This window comes from Herpailurus yagouaroundi, unplaced genomic scaffold (assembly GCF_014898765.1).
Source record: "Herpailurus yagouaroundi ecotype Mexico unplaced genomic scaffold, PumYag 247, whole genome shotgun sequence".
NCBI lineage: Eukaryota > Metazoa > Chordata > Mammalia > Carnivora > Felidae > Herpailurus > Herpailurus yagouaroundi.
The window spans coordinates 437,387-458,326 of NW_024412464.1; the positions used below are offsets into that span (position 1 = coordinate 437,387).

The 20,940-nt window shown below is 49.9% G+C and overlaps 1 protein-coding gene and 2 long non-coding RNA genes across 17 annotated transcripts in view; 2 read left to right on the forward strand and 1 right to left on the reverse strand.

Moving 5' to 3' along the window:
- MAPT (microtubule associated protein tau) overlaps nt 1–20,940 on the reverse strand; it is a 96,423-nt gene that overhangs the window by 54,472 nt on the left and 21,011 nt on the right. The gene's annotated exons all lie outside the window — the stretch shown is intronic.
- Nucleotides 7,026–13,262, forward strand: LOC121020156 (uncharacterized). The gene is made up of 2 exons (XR_005785983.1): nt 7,026–12,626; nt 13,024–13,262. It is a non-coding gene; the product is annotated as an uncharacterized LOC121020156 (long non-coding RNA).
- LOC121020157 (uncharacterized) lies at nt 14,237–19,664 on the forward strand. The gene is made up of 2 exons (XR_005785984.1): nt 14,237–16,267; nt 19,266–19,664. It is a non-coding gene; the product is annotated as an uncharacterized LOC121020157 (long non-coding RNA).

Consider the following 20,940-nt stretch of genomic DNA (forward strand, 5'->3'; position numbering starts at 1 on the left):
ACACCTTTGCGAGGTGCACCCGTCCAATCTTAGCTCCATTTTGCAGCTGGGGAAACTGAGACACAGAGAGGCTGAGGCTGAGGGACCTCCAATGGACCTAGAAATCGTGGCAGAGCTGGGGACAGAGTCTGGTGTGTGGCCATTTGTTGGAAAGCTCAGCTCAGGAATGGGAAGTCGGCTGGTATTGAGCACCAGAACTGACCCCAGGCAGGGTAGAGTGGCGTCTCAGACAGGAAGACGTGGCCACATCTGATGAATGGGACTCCTCAGTCAGGCTCTTGCCTCAGCAGCGCCTCGGGTGCCAGGAAGCCTCTCAGAGGCACCCTGGGGCCATGTGCCAAAGAGCATCATGGGTTCTGAAATGCACCTGCTGCACCATTAGCCATTACTGGCACTGATGGATGGCACTCTGGCTGCCCCCTTCTCAAGGCACTTTGAGAACACTGCCCGGCCTCACCCTCACAGCAGGGTTTGGGGAGGCAGCCTCCACCCTGCCCCCTCTACTCTAAGCCCAAATGTGAGCCTGGAGGATGCTTTGCTTCGCCGCCCTCCCTGGGGCTCTCCATGAAGCAAGGTCTCCTGATCTTAAGATGCTATCTTTGTGTCTCCCCGACAGGTGCACCTAGAGGCCGCTCAACCCCAACTCCTTTTGTGACACACACTGAGTCCAACCTGATCAGTTGAATGAATGGCTGGACTCCCTGAGCCCATGGCTTCTGAGATGCAGGCATCAGCTCCAATCTTCCTGAGGGACCCTTGTTCTCAGCTGAGAGCTCTCCATGGATTTGGGTGGAAAGGACACCTGGTGTGGAGTCAAAAGCCCTGGGCTCGAGGCTGAGTAGGGACCACTAGCTGGTTGACACTGGGCCAGTCATTTGCCCTCTCGGTACCACGGCTTCTTCATTTGGAACATGGGCATGATGATACCTGTCTCACAGGGTGGCTGTGAAGGTCAATGGAAACATGCCTGAGAGAGAGCACTTTAGTGAACTGTTCTGGACTCATGTAAGATGCTGTTGTCATGACAGGTGAGTTATGAACAGGAGAAGGTACCTGAAGACGAGAAAGAGGAGGCTTAGCCTGAAGGGATAAGATAAGGGGCCAATGTGAGGGCCTTGGGCCGTGCCTCTGCCCTGAAGGAGGGGAAATAACGGCCCAAAGAGGGGAGAGGCAGCATCGGGGCAGCCCGGGGAGAAGAGGAAGAACGAGGGAGGCCTTCCGGAAAGGTCTCAGAAGTAGTGGAGAGAAGGTAAATGTCAAAAGTAGAATGAGGGGGTCTGTGCCCCCCACTCCTCCCCATGCAGGTGCCCCGACAATGACGGACAGGCTCAGAGAGGGCGTGCGAACCCCTGCGGCACCAAGTCTCAGCTTGCTGGGAGCAGGGCCCAGGGGTGGGGTGGGAGGCCGGAGTTTGCCGGGACATTTCATTAGGTGGGAGCCACAGAGAAGAAAGGGAGGCAAGAGAAGAATGAAGGAGGAAAGGCAGTCGTTTTTACGATGTTTTCATCTCTACTTCTTGAGTCTGAGGACATCTCTGAAAGACGCGGGGGAGAGGAAGGTGGCGGGAGGCTGTTGCTAATTAGCAGTTGTCCCTCAGTAATGAGCAGCCTGAGCTCAGCGCCATCCCAGAAGGGTGCAAGAACCACACGCTAGAAATGCCACACCTGGGCAGGCGCGCCATCCCTGACTTCCTCCCTTGACAAAGGTGCCCTGACACGGCATCAGGGCCAGAGTCAACGACAGTGTGGTACAGGGGCGTCAAGCACAAGCACACACACTAAGGCCAGGCTGCCACTTACCAGCTGGGTGGCCTTGGATGAGTCACTCAACCTCTCAGAGCCTCCACTGCCTTGTCCATAAAATGTGGGGTTTAAGTGAGTTAATGTTTCAGGTGCTTAGGACCATCACTGGCTCCTGGACAACACTACGTAAGCTCCACCTGTGGTTATTATCATGACAACCTTATCACCCATTAATTTAGCCAAACCTTTCTGTATCCTGTTTGTATTTTCAGACTAAACAGTCTTCACAGGGCACAGAGCCCCACCCCACTTTAGATCTAATGACACGTGGTGCCCCCTTGGCCCTCCCGATGCAGCCTCTGGCCAGCCAGGGCAGATGGCGTACCCAGTGAGATCATCCCCTGGTCCCGTGACGCCTGGAGACAGGGCCAAAATCGTGTCCTGGAGCACCCTGCATGAAGCTGACTCCTTTGTAAGAGGGATGGGGGAGAGGAACACAGAGGAATTCCACCTTGTAATACCACGTAAAAAAAAGTAGCTTTAGAAATGTGCTTGTGCAGAATTTTTACAAACACCAACAACAAAAATAACACACACACACACACACACACACACACACACATATATGCATACAAGAAGTCCTAAAGGCTATGTGCTGAACAGAGGTTTTCTCTGGAAAGGGAAGTGGAATTAGGGAGACTTTCTCTCATTGGTCTACATTTGTGTTTTATTTTTTATTTTTTATTTTTTTTAACATTTATTTATTTTTGAGAGACAGAGCGTGAGTAGGGGAAGGGCAGAGAGAGAAGGAAACACAGAATCTGAAGCAGGCTCCCAGCTCTGCACTGACAGCAGCGAGCCTGGTGCGTGGCTCAAACCCACGAACTGTGCAATGGTGACCTGAGCTGAAGTCGGACGCTTAACCGACTGGGCCACCCAGGCACCCCTACATTTGTGTTTTATTATACTGTTTTATAGACATATATTAGGTTTATAATCTGATAAGAAGCAATAAATACCATCCCATTTTGGCAATGCAACCCATCCTTGTAACAGCCAAGGATTTTCCCACAGTGCACTTCTCCTTCAATTCAAATATCACGAATTGCCTGCAGCCACGGGCAAGGCTGGAAGACACTTAACATTGATTCTAGGCATCGGGGCCACTTTGTGATCGATCACGGAGACAGAGGCTGTTGAGGGTGACATGTGCATGTGGGGCTCTGACTTGAGGCCGTAGAAGCACCACCAAAGGCACCTGACAGGGGTGAAGGCCTATAGGGCCAGTGGGGACCCCTGGATGGGAAAGGCTAATCAATGCTGGGAGGAAGGTAATGAGACCAAGGGGTCGGGTTTGCTAACAGCTGATGTGTAGTCTTTCAGGGACACTTTTTTTTTTAATGTTTATTTTTGAGAGAGAGAGAGAGAGAGAGAATCCCAAGCAGGCTCTGAGCTGTCAGCACAGAGCCTGACACGGGGCTCAAACCCACGAACTGTGAGATCATGACCTGAGCCAAAGTCAGACACGTAACCGACTAAGCCACCTGGGTGCCCCTGAGGTACGCACTTAATGCGTATGACTCCATGTTATCAGCGTGAAGCAAGAAAGAAGTACAAAAAACTTAGACACATAATGGGAAATAAATTCTACATGGAAAATGAGGAAACACCATACCTTGGGGGTGTAAGCCAAGGGGAGACCCTGAACGCCTGTTGGTCATAAGCGGGAGGCATTCATGTGACTCAGTGCTGTCTCCCCTGCCTGTATCTGAGCTGCTGTTGGGTCTTCCCAGGGTCTCAGGAATTACCATCAGCATCAACATCTTAAAGGAATACCGTAAACCACTGAAGTGTAACTTTCAATAGGCAAATTTTATGGTCTGTGAGTTATTATCTTAATAAAGATGTTTTTAAAACATTGCAAAAGAGGCTCGAAATTAAGCTTATTTTCTTTTCCTAAATCGAAAAATACAGATGCCCTTCTGCTGTGGGCAGGGAGTTGGAGCCCTGGGCCCGAACGGCTCGAAAGTGGTTCACTCCGAGGACCGTCTGAGATTAAGACGCTTGCGCACAAACCTCTTCTCTTCTGGGCAGTCTGGCTTTGGCTCGGATCCAACCCCCGGGGCAAGTTTTTCTGTGATAAAACAAACCACAGAGGTGGCTTTGCAATGTTTGTACCATCTCAGAAGCTTTCACTTCTTCTGTGGGAAGAGCAGAGGTCCTGGTCTTGGTCGGAGGGGGGGGTTGTGGCTCCCCACAGTGCAGAGGGGGGAGGCCCAGGAAAAAACGCTGGGCCACAGGGCACCGCCCCAGGTGGGTGGGCCAGCAGGGAGTGGCAGGTGAAGATACCTTTGCGGGGGAGGCGCAAGGTCACATCCATTAAAACACAGAACTGGCTACGCGCAGGGAAAGGAGGGAAAATGGATGGGAAGAAACAGGCTGTTCACCCGGAAGGCTGTGTTGCCACAGAGACGGATGGTGGGCCTCTGACGGGCGCTCCGAGCCATCAGGCCAGGGCTGTATTCACCATCTTGTCCTCCCAAAGCTCAGGGTGTGCAGATGCCGACAGAGGCAGGGATCGCTGGGGAGGGGCTCCTGCACGCACGTGCGCACACACACACAAACACACACACGTCCGGTGTCTTGGGGAAGGGGAAACACCACGACACCCTCACTTCTGAAGCCTTCACCACACATGTCCCTGACCCCACGTCTGTGGGATTAAGCTGGAAACCTCCACGTTCCTGAGACACAGGTAGGGATCCTATGACCTCCCTGCCCTCCCTCCACTCCACATTTGGTCCAGCGTTCACCATCATACTTGTCCCCTCATACTCTAATTGTACCCCGTTAGACTCCCCATTAGAGGTTCTCTGAGGGTGGAGACTCCTGCACTTGTCTTTTTAAACCACGGTAAACAGCTCAGTTCTTAGTGTGGTGCTCGGTATACGGGCTAGGTGCTCCATGTACCTTCACAGACCGACGTAGGAAAGAATGTGCACTTAAGGCCACATGGCACACTTTGTCAAACGGCATGGGCCGCCCTCACCATGCCACTCTCTCTCATGTCCGGGCCTTTGTGCGTGCTCGTCTCCCAGCCAGGAAAGCCCTCTTCTACTTGCCCTCCCCTGCGTCTGGCTAACTCCCACTCGAGCTCTAGAAGCCCTTCCTGGCTCCGCCAGACGCCCTCAAGTGTGCCCAGTAAACGCCTGTTGCACGGTGTTGTGATTCTCTGGTTGCTTGGCACTGGTCCAGGAGGGTTAATGTCCTGAGGGTGGGAGGGCCGTGCCACCTTCTTCACCACCGTGGCTTCAGCGCTTGGCCCACACCCGGCCCAGAGAAGGTCCTCACTAAACTGGCGAACCAATGAGGGTGGGGGGCAGGGAGATGGGTGTTGGTGGGATGGAGGGGGGAGATGGGGCAACATGAACTGCTAGCACTTCCCAAGCTCACAGCTCATGTTGTCTTGCAAATCTGACAGCCAGCCTGTTCCCCACGTACGGGCCACCCAGCCCCCTAACAGCCATACCTCTGACAGCCCCCAGGAGAGAATGTTCCCCTGTGATCGTGATCGGGGAAGGAACTCAAAATCTCCCCCACCCCTTTGTAAACCTCAAGTGACCAAAATGAATGGGATATAACTGCTATGTCGGCTGGGTGTCGGGCTAACCAGGAATGACCTTAAGTTTGTCATCTTTGTCATCAAGGTCTCTCCTATTTTTGTTCCTTCTCCCCCTCCCCCCAAAGCAGACCTTGTTCTCCAGGCATTTGTCTGGGAGCCCCTGCTTGGCTAGGACAGATTCATATAATTCTGGGTTCTCAAGCTTGGAATGGACCTTAAAAAAGAGGCCCTCAGGATGCCTGGGTGGCTCAGTCGGTTAAGTGGCCGACTTCGGCTCAGGTCATGATCTCACAGTTCGTGAGTTCGAGCCCCGCGTTGGGCTCTGTGCTGACAGCTCGGAGCCTGGAGCCTGCTTCGGATTCTGTGTCTGCCCCTCTCTGCCCCTCCCCAGCTGGCACTCTGTCTCTGTCTCTCTAAAAAATAAATAAATGTTAAAGAAAAATTTAAAAAAGAAAGGAAGGAAGGAAGAAGGATAGAAAGAAAGAGCCCCTCTATGGCACAGAGAGGTGAAGTGACTTGCCCAAGGTCACACAGCTAGTCAGCACTGAAGCCAGGATACAAACCTAAGTCAGGGGGACATTTCAATGAGGATACCCCAAGTAAGATAGAAAACCACTGTTTTCCATAACATCAAACCCATGTGTTTGATACTACAGGTTAGATGCTATTCTGTTTACTTAAAAAATACCACGTCTTTGCTATACAGGCTATCTTTGCCCAAGTCATAGATTTTATTTTTCACTGTTCTCTTTGAATCCCCGTCACAATTCTAGGACATCAATCTGTGTTTCCCGTCAGGGAGGAGAGAAATGATCTGATTCCTTCAGGCTACACCAACAACGAACGAAAATACGACAAGGTAAGTTCACCGCGTACAGATCACTGAACTTGCTTCTTTTTACTGAAGAGAGATAAGGACATCAGAATCCGAAATATGCTCAGAGGGAACATGTCATGTCAAGAGAAGCTGTCACCAATGCAGGCCATGCATGAAGTCCACAGCTCTTCTCCCATGTGGCCCTGGAGACATTTTGGGAGTAGATGCTCTGTCACTGGGTGCCTGGGGGCTCAGGATGAAGCCACATCATATGATTATCTAAGAACTTGTCACCCTGTCACCCACAGTTCTCAGTTCAAGACAAAGAGCAGAGTAATTAGAAACCATGTAGAAGACTGTTTATGATTAAACAGCTCTGTGATTTCCTTTTCATTCTTGTGGCTTACTGTGTGGACAGCATTTTCCAGGGAGCCATGAAATGTGCACTTGTAAGTAATATCCAAGGGATCAAGAGTGTCTAAACACCTGAAGCCAGTGATTAAAGGCTTGTTTTCGGTGAAAAAAATATAAAATTAGTTAAGATGTTGTAACAGGATACAAACGGAACTGATTTTACTTAGAAAAACCTCGTTAAAAAAAAAAAGTACAATGTGACCAAAGGTATTATCAAGTATAATTTGGATTATTTGTATCCTAATTTAGATACTTATCCCTAGGGGCACCTGGGTGGCTCAGTCAGTTAAGCCACCGACTCCAACTCTGACCAACTTCGGCTCAGGTCATGATCTCGAGGTTCATGGGTTCGAGCCCTGCATCGGCTCTGTGCTGACAGCTCAGAGCCTGGAGCCTGCTTCAGATTCTGTGTCTCCTTCTCTCTCTCTGCCCCTCCTCTGCTCTCTCTCTCTCTCTCTCTCAAAAATAAATAAACATTAAAAAAACTAAAAAAAAAGATACTTACCCCACGTCTTCCAGATCTGGTTTGAAAAGATTAATTATTAAATCTTTTTCTCTTAAGTAAAACTATGCATTTGCCTTTAGTTAATGTGGTAGGCAAGAATGGCCTCTCAAAGAAGTTCAATGTCCTAACCCCCGGAACCTACAGATCTGTTAACTTTACATGGCAAAAGGGAAGTAAGAAGGTAGATGGAATTAAGATTGTCGCCCAGCTGAGCTTAAAATAGAGCGCTGATCCTAGATTATCCGGGTGGGCCCAGTGTAATCGCAAGGGTCCTTCTACGTGGGAGATGGAGGGAGGAGAGTCTGCGTCAGAGCCATGTGACATGAGAAAGACTCAGCTGGTCGTCACCAGCTTTGAAGATGGATGGGGCCATGAGCCAAGAAACGTAAACAGCTCCAGGAGCTGGGAACGGCAAGAAAGCAAACCTCCCCTAGATTCTCCAGAAAGGTGTGCAGTGCCGTCGACACCTTGATTTTAGCCCAGTGAGAGCTGCGTCAGGCTTCTGACCTCCAGAACCGTCAGATAAACGTCTGTGTTGGTTTAAGGCACTACGCTGGGAGCAGTCAGTTACCGAAGCAAACGGACAAGTAAGTCTGCTCACTCATATGGACTGGTACTTTAACGACAACTGGATTTGGGGGAAAGGAAGGAAAGAAATGGACTGGGACAGCACATCTGCCATGTGCCGGCATCATGGGAGACCCTGAAGTACGTGCCACACTCGGTCTCCCCCACCCTCCAGTGAGGTAGGTATTAACAGCGCCATTGTTGACGGCTCTGAATCTCCAAGAGGTTAAGGCACTTGTCTGAGGCTCCCCCTGCTACAGTGGCAAAGCCTGGGTGTGAAGAAGTCTGCTTGCCTCCAAATCGGTTTCTATTCGACGGCATGGCCTTCCTCCACTCAAGCTTAATGATGCAAAAAGCCCACAGGGCTTGCTCTGTCCCACTGAGCACCAGGAGAGCCCCAGAATGGTGGCTCTCCACCTGCCCTGCCGGGCACCCTCCTCCCTTCTCTCCCATATGCCAGCAGGGTTGGGGAGCAGGCCAGAGGTGCAAGAGAGCTCCTCCCCACAGCTCTGGCCCTTCTATGGCCCCAGCCTCTGCACCGTCCATTGGAGGGGCCACAAACAAAGTAGTACATTGCCCCTTGGTCTGTGGTGGAGGAAGGAAATAAATCAGGTGGGGAGTCTGACCCAGGAACTGCACTGATGACAGCTAACCAATGTGCTCTCATACCCCGTACGTATCTGCAGACTAGGAGTGGGCCCTTGTAGGAGGAGGGATCTTTTCCCACTGTGAATGGTGAGGTGTATGGAAGAGACCTCTTCTCCCAGGTGGGAGGAAATGGGGTGGGAGTCACCCCTCCGGGCTTCTCACACTGATTGCCACACAGCCCCAGGCTTGCATATTCTGTGCGCTGAAATGGCACTCGTGGCTCTCACAGCGTTCTGGGTATTCCGCGAACACACCTGGGCTTAGTTCAAAACAGGAGTCTGCTTTGGGAGCTGTCCAGATGTGGGTAGCTAATGATGTGATGGGGGGGGGGCGGGCCTTTTCCTAATCAAAGGATAGAATCCTGTTAATTAAGAGTAATGCTTTGTGCTTAAAAGGCGCAAGTTCAGACCCACCCGTTAGTCTCTTCGGTTAAGATCACTTTTAAATCAAAGTAGCCACACTGAGGTTGTAGGAAGCATCTATTATTAACAGGCAGAGAGAAATGGGCTCCTAAGTGAGAGGCTCGCCAATCACCACACCGTGGAGGGAGGCTTGGGGGCTGATTGAGGCATGTCAGCTGTGTACTGAAGTTTATAGCAGCTTTCTGTGCACACATGCATTACTGATGCTGTGCTTAGAGGCTGTGTGTATGTGTGTGTGGTGGGGTACCATGCCCATGCCTGTGCACACATGCCCTCCATTACGGAAGGCGGCCCGAGGATACCTTATGGACAGCAGAACAGGCCAGGCAGGGAGAGGATGATATAAACAGGACAGAGCAACCCCGGTGGCCTGGCCTTGGCTGAGCAGCTGGGGGGACTGCAGGGACTAGGTCAGCAAGCAGATTATGGGGAAGGCACGTACCAGCCCCCACCAGAGACCCAGAAAAAGGAGCAGATGTGGTTCCTGCCCTTTGGTGTATTCAGTCTGGCCAAGGAGAAACATATACAAATACTGAACGACACAGGGATAGTTTCAGAGCAAAGCGACCCCCATGGGCAACTCCATTCTCGGAATGCTGCCTACCACGTGCAGAGGCTCCAGGCTGGACAAAGGGATGGACGGTGTGCTCCCTGCTCTCTCAGATGTGGTTTGGGAGGGAAGACAAAAAGATAACCACAGTCTCAGACCAGAAGAGAGAAGGCAGATTGGCTTGTCCCCCAAGAGTCTGATTCTGTGAGCTAAGTATGGCGAACTTGGGCTAAGACTTGAAAGGAGAGCAGGCCCAGAGCAACAAACCCCTTCTTCTTGGCTGGAGAGGGTGGTGACAGGGTCATTATCAGGCAAAGGGATCATCTCCAGGCAAAGGGGCACCTCTGGTCAAGAGGGTGATGGTTGAGAGGCAAGACGTTTTGGAGAAGCCCAGATCAGAGAGACTTAAGGCCAGGCGCCAGCTAAAGGCCCCGAGCCAACGTCCAGGAGAACAGTTCCCTGTGCAGCCAGAGCAGCCAACAAGCTCTCTCTGTGACGGTCCTGTTTGCTGGAAATTAGCAAGGAATGAAGAGCGTTCTTCCTGCAGGTTTGGTTCCGGGGCTGGTAGTGGAGCTGCTCATTCTTGCAGAGTGCAAATTCCTGCAATGCCTGAGTTCCGGGGGGTAAGTAAACTGGCCCTGGCCGTGTGCCCACCTCTGACCGCCTTTCAAGGGCGATCCTTGAACCAGAAGCAGTGGCAGGTTACATAATTAAGCTTGAAGAGGTCCTGGACAGAGCTTCCTCATTAGAAAAGGTTGCAGCAGCATAAAACCTTGCGAGGGGAAGGAGGGCTTGGGGAGGGAAGAAGAGGGGAACAGATGGGGTGGGGACTGAGGGAGGAGGCAGCATCACAGCACCCAGGAGGGGATGCCTGGCGTCTCCTGAGGCAATGGAAAGGCCTCTTTGGAGGGATAATTCTCAGTACACCATTAGCTGTCAGAGTCAGCAGACCGACCACAGTCAATTTTCAAATGCCAGTGACAGGCTCCTGGATACAGCAGCCCTCTCCAGAGACGTCTGCCCTAGAAGGCTGTAACTGCAGGCAGTTCCTTCCGCAGTCACTGTCCAGCCAGAGGACAAAAATGTGCATGCTTATCTGAACAGAAGTGTTCCCTTTGCTTTTCCCAATTATTAACCTGTGGTTGTTAAACAGCTTGAAGGATCAGAGGTCCTTCTAGGAGGAGAGAAACTCAAAAAGGCGTTCCGCTCAGAGTCCACCTTCTGTCTGGTAAGAAGGTTATTTGACTCTGCAGATGAGGCAACAGAGAAGCTACGCAAGTTGCCCAAAGACACCCAGCTAGTCGACAGCAAAGGAAGACAAGAAATCAGCCTCCTAGAGCAGATGGAGGCACATGGTGCCAGAAAGCAGGTTTCCATTCTCCAGAGAACTGATGACTTTACAACAGCGTGGTCACATGCTCAAGTCCCTGCCTGCTCATAGGCTGACCAGTTTCTAGCCAATGGCGGTCAGCCAGCAAAAGTCTAGTGACCGAAGCACCAGCAGGGGGCACACTCTCAACTGTATGGCTGATGGTATCGTTTGGGCAACTGTCCAAGAAAAGTGTTCTTTTAAATTAATTTAAAACCCACAGTATAAACTACTCTCGGAAAAGAAGAATAAATTCATGCATAATTTAGGTCCAACACACTCCTTTTAAATATTCTAATGACCACTAATGATTGTATTTTAAGGAAACAAACCAATAATGCAAAGTGTAAACAACAAATGGAAGCCTTTTTCTGAATTCAGTCAATTGATTGTGAATGGCTGGAGAGATCATTCCTCCTAAGAAAAACCCGCAGGAATGTAGTTCAAACCCATTGCTCACTTCAATCTTCTCAAACCTAACCTGTTCTGGTTTATCTATTCGTTTTTTTTTGTTTTTTTTTTTTAAGGCAGTAAATATAACAGAGCAAAAGTTCCACGAGAAGACATTTTAAGGTGCAGATACACTTGAGAGCACTGGGAGAGGGAACTCTCAAGCCAGAGTGGCTTCTTCCTGTCCAGGAAGAAGGTCAAGGGACCTGGGATCTGGCAAGTGGCCTTATCTTCCCCGAACAAACAAGGCTTTGCCTCAGTTTCCTCAGTCCTAGGAGGACTGTCCGCAAAGTTCTATAATCTCCCTTTGGCTCCACCAGGACAAGGGGCTGGAGTACAATGTGGGGACCAAGGGTGAGGTGGAGAAAGTGGCTGCCACATGGCAAGGTAATAAAGGGGTGGACTGTCTGTAGAGAATCCAAAATCAATAATAAAACCGACTAACAGCCAGCCTGGTTTTATGAGCGTCGTGTGCCTACAATCCTAAACAGTATTTGTGCTAAAATACTCCTCCTCAAAAATGTGTTCTTGGTCTCTAAGTTATAAACAATCGGTGTCATTGCCGGTGAGTGTTAATAACACGTATGTAAGGTTTACATTAGCACTTTAAAAAACGTACCCTTTAGGAAACCTGGTTTTCTCCATAGAAGTCACTTGGAGAACTCCCAGGTACATAATTGGCCCCAACATATGTGGAGTTGGCTCCACACGGTTGTTGCAAGAGAAAGTTCTTAACAGTTCAGAATTGTGAGCTTGCTTCGGGCACCATTTGTGGCTTCAGTCTTAGTGAGACAGCACGTTCCTGCATTTAGGAAGTAGGTTGTAAGCGTGAACCAAGGTAGTTCGGCCACCTAGGAGCTGACTTACTTTAATGCTGTCCTTTCATGGGGCCACATGGAGATTTTTATTTGTGTTTAAAATTTAAAAGAGCAACACTGAGTGTGAACTGCCAAGTGTAATTTTGGGCTTGGTAAGTACAACTTTTACTCACACGTGATATATTTTACTGAGTCTGAATAATATATTTCAAATGGAAACGACTTCTTTTTTAATTGTTGAGTTATCGTGTTTAAAACTAAAAAAATTAAGCAGTAAAGCAGTACCTCCGTGGTATGATTTAGTGGTTGCTAAATTACAGGCAACTTCTGTAGATGTCTCACTTTCATGAAAATTCACTTATTAGTAACTGAACAGTGATTTACATAAATTATCATTATATCAGGCTGCAACCAACAATCAAACCTCCGTAGATATAATAACAGTTTAATAAGTACTTGTGCTTTTTGTCCTATTTGGTACCATAATATTTACTTTTCTTTTTTGTAATTGTGGCATAATTATATGTATGGAGTTCTGTCAGAGAAACATTTTCTTCCTTCTGTTTCTTTTCTGGCCATTATTACTATCATTTCATTTCATGGTTATTTCTGAAGATCATTCTGTGATATAAAGGAGGGGAAAGTGAAGTGACAAGGTGCCTAGCAGCTCATACCACCATTCTGCAAAGTGGCTTGTGATGGGTGAGCCAACCCCTTCCACAATCAGCCAGACTCAACCATCCACAGATCTGCAAGAGAATGAAGGTTAATTTTTCCCTGAACCATCAATTTCCCTGCTAATGTGCAATACTCCATGTAAAACTCAACGATGTGAAGGTTCATGAAGACTTCTCAGGGCCAGGGATGAGAAACCTGAGCAGGGCCCACAGAGGGTGGTGCTGCATTGGGGTCTGGCCCTTGCCCAGCCTCGAAACCAGAGGCCACCCTCACAGCAGCCAGAGCATGTGCTCCCTGTAGCCATGACCTACTTCCCGGTCTCCCAGAGGGGGGAACCGGGCAGGCATGACAAAGCAAAATTAAGCGAATTTGGAGTGGGCTCATGCCAGAAAAGCTTCTAACAGTATGTACCTTTTTCTAGGGACAGGAGGCAGGTGTCCCGAAAAGAGGAAGAGTCTGATCTTGGAAATTAAAAAAAATTGACCAGAGGGAAATGGAAAGAACACAGGCTTTGAAGATGAAAGACCTGGGTTCAAATTCTGATTCTGCAATTTACTGGCTGTGTGATCTTGGGCAAGTGACTTAACCATTCTGAGCCTCAGTTTCCTCATTTGTAATGTGACACTGTAACCCCACCTTTAAAGGCTGTGCTGAGATGAAGCAAAATTGTGTCTGTCTTCTGATACCTGAGACCATCTCAGCTCTTCTACGTAGTTTTCAACAATGACATAAAATACTCTCCAGGGACAGAGCCAAAGCCTCATGGGGCTTAGGCGCTCCTCTGCCTGCCCTGCCTCAGGGCTGCCTTGGTGGTCAGGCACAGGGATTTCTCTATGCAGAGTACGCCACACTTTTTCCAGAAAGGAACTTAGCTTGCCAGAGGGTGGACAGCTTGCCAGCAGGGGCTGGGCACCCATTACCAGTTCCCCTGGGAGTGTGTGCTTCAGAGATCTGTAGCAGCCGACAATGGCCAGGTATTCCTGACATTTAAATAAACACGTGCAGGGTGCCTGGGTGGCTCAGTCAGTTGGGCGTCCGACTCTTGATTTCGGCTCGGGTCACGATCTCACGGTCATGGGATCTAGCCCCACGTCAGGCTCCGTGCTGACAGTATGGAACCTGCTTAGGATTCTCTCCCTCTCCCTCTCCCCCACTCATGTTCTCTCTCTCTGAAAATAAAATAAATAAACATAAAAACTTTTTAATAAACACATGCAAACTGTGGGTAATGAAGAATAAGTCATCCTAACCCTCTGTACTTAGAAGTAAGGGGACTGGATGGCAGGTAGGAGAGAGTAATAAGGAAAGAAGAAAGGCCTAAGCAGTGATTTAAAAAGTAATGGAGGTTTTGTTTTTGACTGATGGTGGAGCTAATATTTATTGCAATCCTTTACTGCTTATTTGTGCCCCACCCACCTACAGTAACTTTCCTGGTCTGTACAATGGGTATAATCATACCCTTCCCAGGCACTGAGCCTGCCCCATGTAAGGTGCATAATAAAGCTTGGCTGAAGCAAAATATGAAATTAACATATTGTTACCTAGGAAAATATCTTTCCCATCCTGGTTTTTTTGTTTGTTTTATTTTAGAGAGTGGGGGAAGAGGGGCAAAGGGAGAGAGAATCTTAAGTAGGCTCCTCATGGAGCATGGAGCCTGACACGGGGCTCAATCCCATGACTCTGGGATCATAACCTGAGCTGAAATCGAGTCAGATGCTCAACCAACTGAGCAGAGGATTCCCTACAGTGCTTCAAAAATATATCTGCTAATGTCTGGACCCACCCTAGCGATTAGGATTCAACTGGCCTGGGGTAGGGCCTGGGCATCATGTTTCAAAAGCTCCTCAGATGAATCTCATGTGTAGTTAGGTTGGCAACCAGGGTGCAGGTGCTGGGGCCACAGCCCTGAGTGACACGGACACGTCCTTGCCCTTGTGAAGGCACCATTGAGGGAGACAGTGGACAATCAAGTGAGACAAGTGTCACAAGAAAGGCCAGAAGATCACAGGAGCATAGAAGGGGCACCTGGGTGGCCTGGGGGGTGGGAGAAAACTTCCCTGAGGAAGCGATGCTTATGCAGAGGCCTGAGGGATATGGGTAAGTTAGCAAGGTGAAGAGAGTGGCAGGGAAGAATAGTCCACACAGAGGGGAGACGAGATGCAAAGGCCCCAAGGCAGGAGGCTGCAGAAAATTTTCAATCACCTAAAAGATGACCCATAAGGCTGGAAGATGACAGAAGCAGTGTCGCCTGATGTGTGAAGCTACTGGAATTTGGGACTTGTTTGTCACTGCAGCATCATCCTGGCCTTGCTGACTGATACAGAGATTATAGCAGAAAGACTGAGGGCCGAGTCCAGCCTGGATTCAGCTAGGAGGGTGGGCACGTTGGGAGAATGTGGAGGTGCCAATGGTGTTGAGGATGCTTTAAGAACAATCTGGCTGGAAGAGGAGGAGCCAGCTAGGATGGCCAGCCAGACACCCCTGGATAGCAGTATTTTTAAGCCTCTCTATACATCCTGCCAAACTGCCTCCTGCCACTAGCATCCTATGGGGGCAGACTTGAGTAAATGCTATCTCTGAACGGGGGCAGAGACTGAGGGCCGCAGGCAGAGGGAGGTGCGGCCCTGGAGGGGAGGATCCCCACCTCTCAGAGCTTCTCGTTCTGCCTGGCCCACGGCAGGCATTGAAATGGTCACTGCATGAATAAACAAATCTGCAAACATGTATGTCTGCACTCCTATCCCATGTCCAACACAAGGGACAAGGAGAGAGAAGGAAAAGAAAAAGCAAGGCATCATGGGATGAAAGGCACTAATGGGGTGTGCAGGAGTCAAAATTAAATTCACCCACATACAACGCAGCAAGTTTTCCTAGGAAAATCTGACCCCCTCTTGCACTGAGGTCTGGAGATCGGCCTCCTCTGCAGGCCAGTCTCGATCTGATTCAATTCCAAAATCCAGGCAGCTAGGAAGATGCAGGGGGGACACTGGGTGTGTTATGAAGTGCCGGTCCCCAAGTGTTGCCCAGGGAAGGGCAGCAACATTACCTAAGGAAACAGGGAGGGCTCTCGCAGCTGCTTCTCTGCCCAGGAGCCAGTGGACAAAGAGCGGACCTCTGCCACAGAGATGAAGGCAGTTCCCAGGCCCAGCAGTGGGACGTGCTGTCACTCCATTGGGATGATTTTCCATAAGCGACTCCTGATTGTTACTTGGATTCTAAACCGGCAGGAGCAGCCCCTACGGGCAGAGATGGGCTGAGCGGGGGCTGCAAGGGGGCTATGGGTGCACAAAGGTCTACGGGAGGGATGGAACTGATGCATCCGTCCTGTGGGCCCCAGGGGCTGCGTGGCCAGGGAGGGAGGGAGGGCATGACATCACAGTCACCCCGGCAGAAAAGCCAGGTCTGTGAGGTCATGGAGCTCTGGGGCCCTTCTCCCCTGCCTTGGGCACTGTGTTTTGTTTTGTTTTGTTTTTGTTTTTGCTTTTTGGTGTTTTTTGCCTTCAAAGAGGAAGGAATGGATGAACAGGCAAGAGAAGAACAGAGGGGAGGAGGCTGGGAAGCCAGCCCACCACTCTCCCATATTTGGGAGTCGATACGCCCTCCTCCACTCCCCGTGACCCTTGCTAGTGAGGATGGACTGAGCAAAGGAGTCTTCAGAGTCACAGGTGACTGAAGCTCATGTGGCCCTGCACCGGCATCTGAATGGGCTTTGGAGATTCCAGACTTTGCACACTTGATGGGGCCACGGCTATGTCCTGAGGTCACTGTCAAGGACTGGGGCGGGGCGGGGGGTGTTCTCTCTCCTCTTCCTGCAGATTTGCATAGGCCTGTCTCACCCTGGATTTCAAGGCAGACAGGGCTTAGTTGTGAAATGCAAAAAAGGGGACTTGTGAATTCCAGAGAATGTACTGAAGGATCTTTTAAATCCAAACACTCAGCTACCACTTGCTATGTGCAAGTCTCTTTTCTAAGCACATTATAAACCCAAATTCACTGAATTCTTTTCACAGCCCTATAAGGTGGGTATTGTTATTTTTACACCAATTTTATAAATAAGGAAACTCAGGCACAGAGAGGTCGAGCAACCTGCCCAAGCTCATACGTACAGCTAGAACATAGCAGGGCTGGGATTTGAACCCAGGCATTTGGCTCGAGTGTGTGCGTAAAAGCTCACTGCCATGTGAGAAGAACTGTAGGACAAGTTGTTTCCCAGAAGTGAGAGTGGAGTTCCACTTCCTCACCGGTTTGTATCATTCAAGAAGGGGACTATTCCTAAAGACTAAAGTGGGTAGGTCAAGGTTCCACGCGGTGGTGACAGTGGCTGAGTCAATGAACAGCTGCGGTTTCCTTAGGTGCTGCAGAGGTGAGAGAAGATTTTAATGAGAAAAACTAAGATTCCCTTTTATGAGAGGAAAACAGAACCACACAGAGCCCTGGAGGTAGGCTGGCCCCCAGCATTCCCTCAGTGCCCATAAGCAAAGCTGCGACAGTCAGACCACATCCAGCTGCCTGTCCCCTGGAGCTGTCTCAAGAATAAACACTATGGGACTTCTGGGCTAAATCGGCCACAGAGGGACAATTCTCTCCTGATGGCTCTGGGGACCAGTCCTAGCCTGGTCTGACATCCTGGTGGGGACCCAGTCCCAACATCATTCTCATCTCTGAGCCACATTCCCATCCCATGCTCAGTGAAAATCCCTGAGTCATGATAGAGGACAACCAATGCTGGAGAGAAGCCTTCAGGTAACACCTGCTCCAGGCGTCCTCTCTTGTAAGAGAACAGTATGTCAAGACGCCTCAACATAATAACACCTTTACCATACATATAAAACTAACTTATAAAACCCCTGTGTGTGTGTGTGTGTGTGTGTGTGTGTGTGTTTCTTCCCTAGCCAGACTCAGTTTCTCATGGGCCAGGACTGAGTGGTTCCAAGTAGCCTAGTGCCTGGCACATAGTAGGCCTTCAACTGGACGTGCTGAACGTTTTTAGAACTTTTAGACACCTTGGCTGGGAGTTTTGATAAAACGTCCCTTCGTTAAAAGACAGCAACCAACAAGTATCAGATCAATGGAACCCTTAAAGAGCAAAACATAAGGCCTTCGGATCGGGAGGCTGAGTCGTCCAGGGTCAGTCATGATATTGATCAGAGACAGGACTCGGAGTATCCGTCAGCAAAAACCATTTGCTGAGGGTCATGGGCTCAGGTGCTTTGGACCTCCTTAAGGGGAATCTTCAGTCCCTGCTCCTCCCTTCCAATAGGATGGCACCAGAATATCCCAAAGTAGACAAAGGGCTGGCCTCTGCCACAGAGATGAAGGCAGTTCCCAGCCCCAGCACTCTGCAGTGGGATCTGCTGTCACTCCTTTGGAAATGACTTTCCATAAGCGACTCCTGGTTGTCACCCCAATTCCAAACTGGCAAGAGCAGGACCATATGATATGCTTCTCCCAAGCTCTCAAAATCCCCATCTCAGGAAGTTCTTCCTGCTGTCTAGCTTGAATCCTTCCAGATACAGTTTAAACCAGACAAACATCCCATAAGTATATTAGTTTAAATCTTCTAAGTTAGTAACTCACACTTGAAAATGGTGACATTCAATTGAAATACAATTTCTTTTTTGACATTTATTCATTTTTGAGAGATAGACAGAGAGAGCTTGAGTGGGAGAGGGGCAGAGAGAGAGAGAGAGAGAGAGAGAGAGAGAGAGAGAATCTGAAGCAGGCTCCAGGCTCTGAGTTGTCAGCACAGAGCCTGAAGAGGGGCTTGAACCCATGAACTGTAAGATCATGACCTGAGCTGAAGTCAGATGCTTAACTGAGCCACCCAGGTGCCCTTCTTCCTCCTCCTCCTCTTCTTCTTCTTCTTCTTCTTCTTCTTCTTCTTCTTCTTCTTTTTGTTAAAGTTGCTAAGAGAGTGGATATTTTTTTCTTTTTAAGATTTTATTTCTAGGTAATCTCCACCCCCAACGTGGGTCTTGAACTCACAATCCCAAGATCAAGAGTCACATGCTCTACTGACTGAGCCAGCCACGTGCCCTGATATCTTCCTCCAAAGTACAATTTCTGATTTATCTCGAGAAGTTGGAATGATCTGGCCATACTGGAGCCACACTCCCACACGACACTATCATTGGCTGGGGCCTCCCGAGTGCCACTCCTGTGTGGGCATTTGATGACCTGCTTCTTGTCTGGGCTCTTCACACCTTGTCCCTCGGGGCACCAAGCAATTCACTGTCACCCACTTACCTAAGCAATCATGAACCCCCTCTGATTTCCCTCCAAGCCCAGTGACCCCAGGCCAGGCACAGTGCTTCCTCCAAGGTCTTCCGTCCAGAGGGGGTTGCTTTTTTTCGTTTTAATGTTTTTATTTATTTTTGAGAGACAGACAAGAGACAGAGTGCAAGCAAAGGAGGGGCAGAGAAAGAGGGAGACAGAGAATCCGAAGCAGGCTCCAGGCTCTGAGCTGTCAGCACAGAGCCCGACACGGTCATGACCTGAGCTAAAGTTCGGTGCTTCCTCGACTAAGCCACCCAGGCGCTGCCCAGAGGGGGTTGTTACGGGAAGGAGGGCTGAGTGTCCTGAACTCTCAGAGCTGGCTGGTGTGCACTGAGAAGAGTAAGCGGCCTCCATGCTCTGACCCAGCTGACCCAGTTTGTCTTACAGGACACACTCCCAAAACGGATGCCAGGGCATCAGCTCTGGGTCTGGAGAAGAGGACTTTCCTGCAAGGGACACTGGTTGTCCATTCCGGAAGAGAAGACTCCCCACGGCCTGTTCTGCGCTGGTTCTCACCGACTGAGAAACACTCCAAATTTGTGCCCAAGTCTATACGGAGAAGCACGTAAAAGTTCTTGTCCCTGTTCTTTTCATCATAAATCCTACTACAAGGACAACCAAAGGGAAATTATCCTACATTTTCATTTAAAAATCTGGGGAGGGGAGGAAAGAGGAAACTCCTTTGCAATCAGATTTTCCCACATTCACATTTATCCCTTATTAACCATTAACGGCTCATTCATCACGCTGTAGAACTATTGTGCAAAGATGCATACATTTACCCCATGCTGGCCTTTTTGACGTTCATTATGAATTTAATTAGTATTAAGTATCCACAGTGTGCCAGGTGCTAAACAGCAGATGAGGGGCAGATGCGATGAAGGCTCCGCGTCGCCAGTCAGCTGTCTCTCTAACTGCTGAGGTCTGCAGCTCACATTCCCTGCAGAGCCGCCCCACTGTCTCAGGACTTCAGATATGTCCCTCTGCGGGTTGGTGGGGAGCTGAGGAGTGTGTCTGTGGACTTCCAGGCACTGGGAGGCATTTGCAGGTGACGTGCCCTGTGCAGCCACCCCATACTTTGCCAGAGCACTCCAGTCTGGTGTCCTTGAAGGACAGAGAAAGGTCAGGGGGGCAGAGCTGAGCCCCTGAAATCAGGCCCAGTGCTGGAGAGCCAGGCAGGAGGTATACAGCCTGGGGAGAGGAGGCCCCTTGAGGCAGCAATGCTCAGGCTGGAGTGTCCTCCAGGCAGAGGAGGAGGAAGGAGCCACTGTACTGCTGAGCGTCGCCCCTAAGGGCTGAGGGACCACGGGAAGGTTACCTAGCCACCCTGAGCCTCAGTTTCCCCCCGGTGAAAAAATGGATAGAATCTGCAAATTCAGTGGGGCGATATAGTGATGACTGTTTAGTCATTACTGTTTTTGTTTTGTTGCTACTGTGAACTCCAGCCAGGCAGCTGGTCAACAGCGTCAGGGCACAGGAGAGCAGAGGGCTTGGGGGAAAGCCCAATCCATCACCGAAACAAACAAAAACAAAAACAAAAACAGGAGGCCTAGGATCTGTACAAAGCATGTGCATTGCAGGTGCATATAGAGCCCGGGAAAAACACTTCCAGCACCTGCATTTTCTACCTACAGCCCATCTGGAAGGTTCTCTGGTCTAAGGCAGCCAGGTGCCCAGGCTAGCCCACAGAGGCCTAGTAACAGAGTCTATGTCTGCGATAGACCTCAGCAGCTTTGAGCTGCCAGGCCCACCTTGAGACCTTTGAATCTTTCTGAGCTGTGAGCCCACTGACCTCCGCTAGAGCCCAGAAGTGGAGGACGGGGGTAAAGGGAAGGGAAGGGAAGAAACACGAACAAGGCAGAGTAATTAAGAGCCAGCTCTGGTTAGAACCCACAGGTTCCCACAAGCTCGTCTGTGAGTGTGGCCACAGGAACTAACCCGAGCGGAGCTCTCTGCACCGGGTATGAGGAAACCTCCAGGGTCCTCCCCAGGGTAGGGGCAGGTGAGGGGCCAGGATGAGGGGCTCTGGCCTCAGCAGGAGTGAGGGTGCATTGGGAGGAGG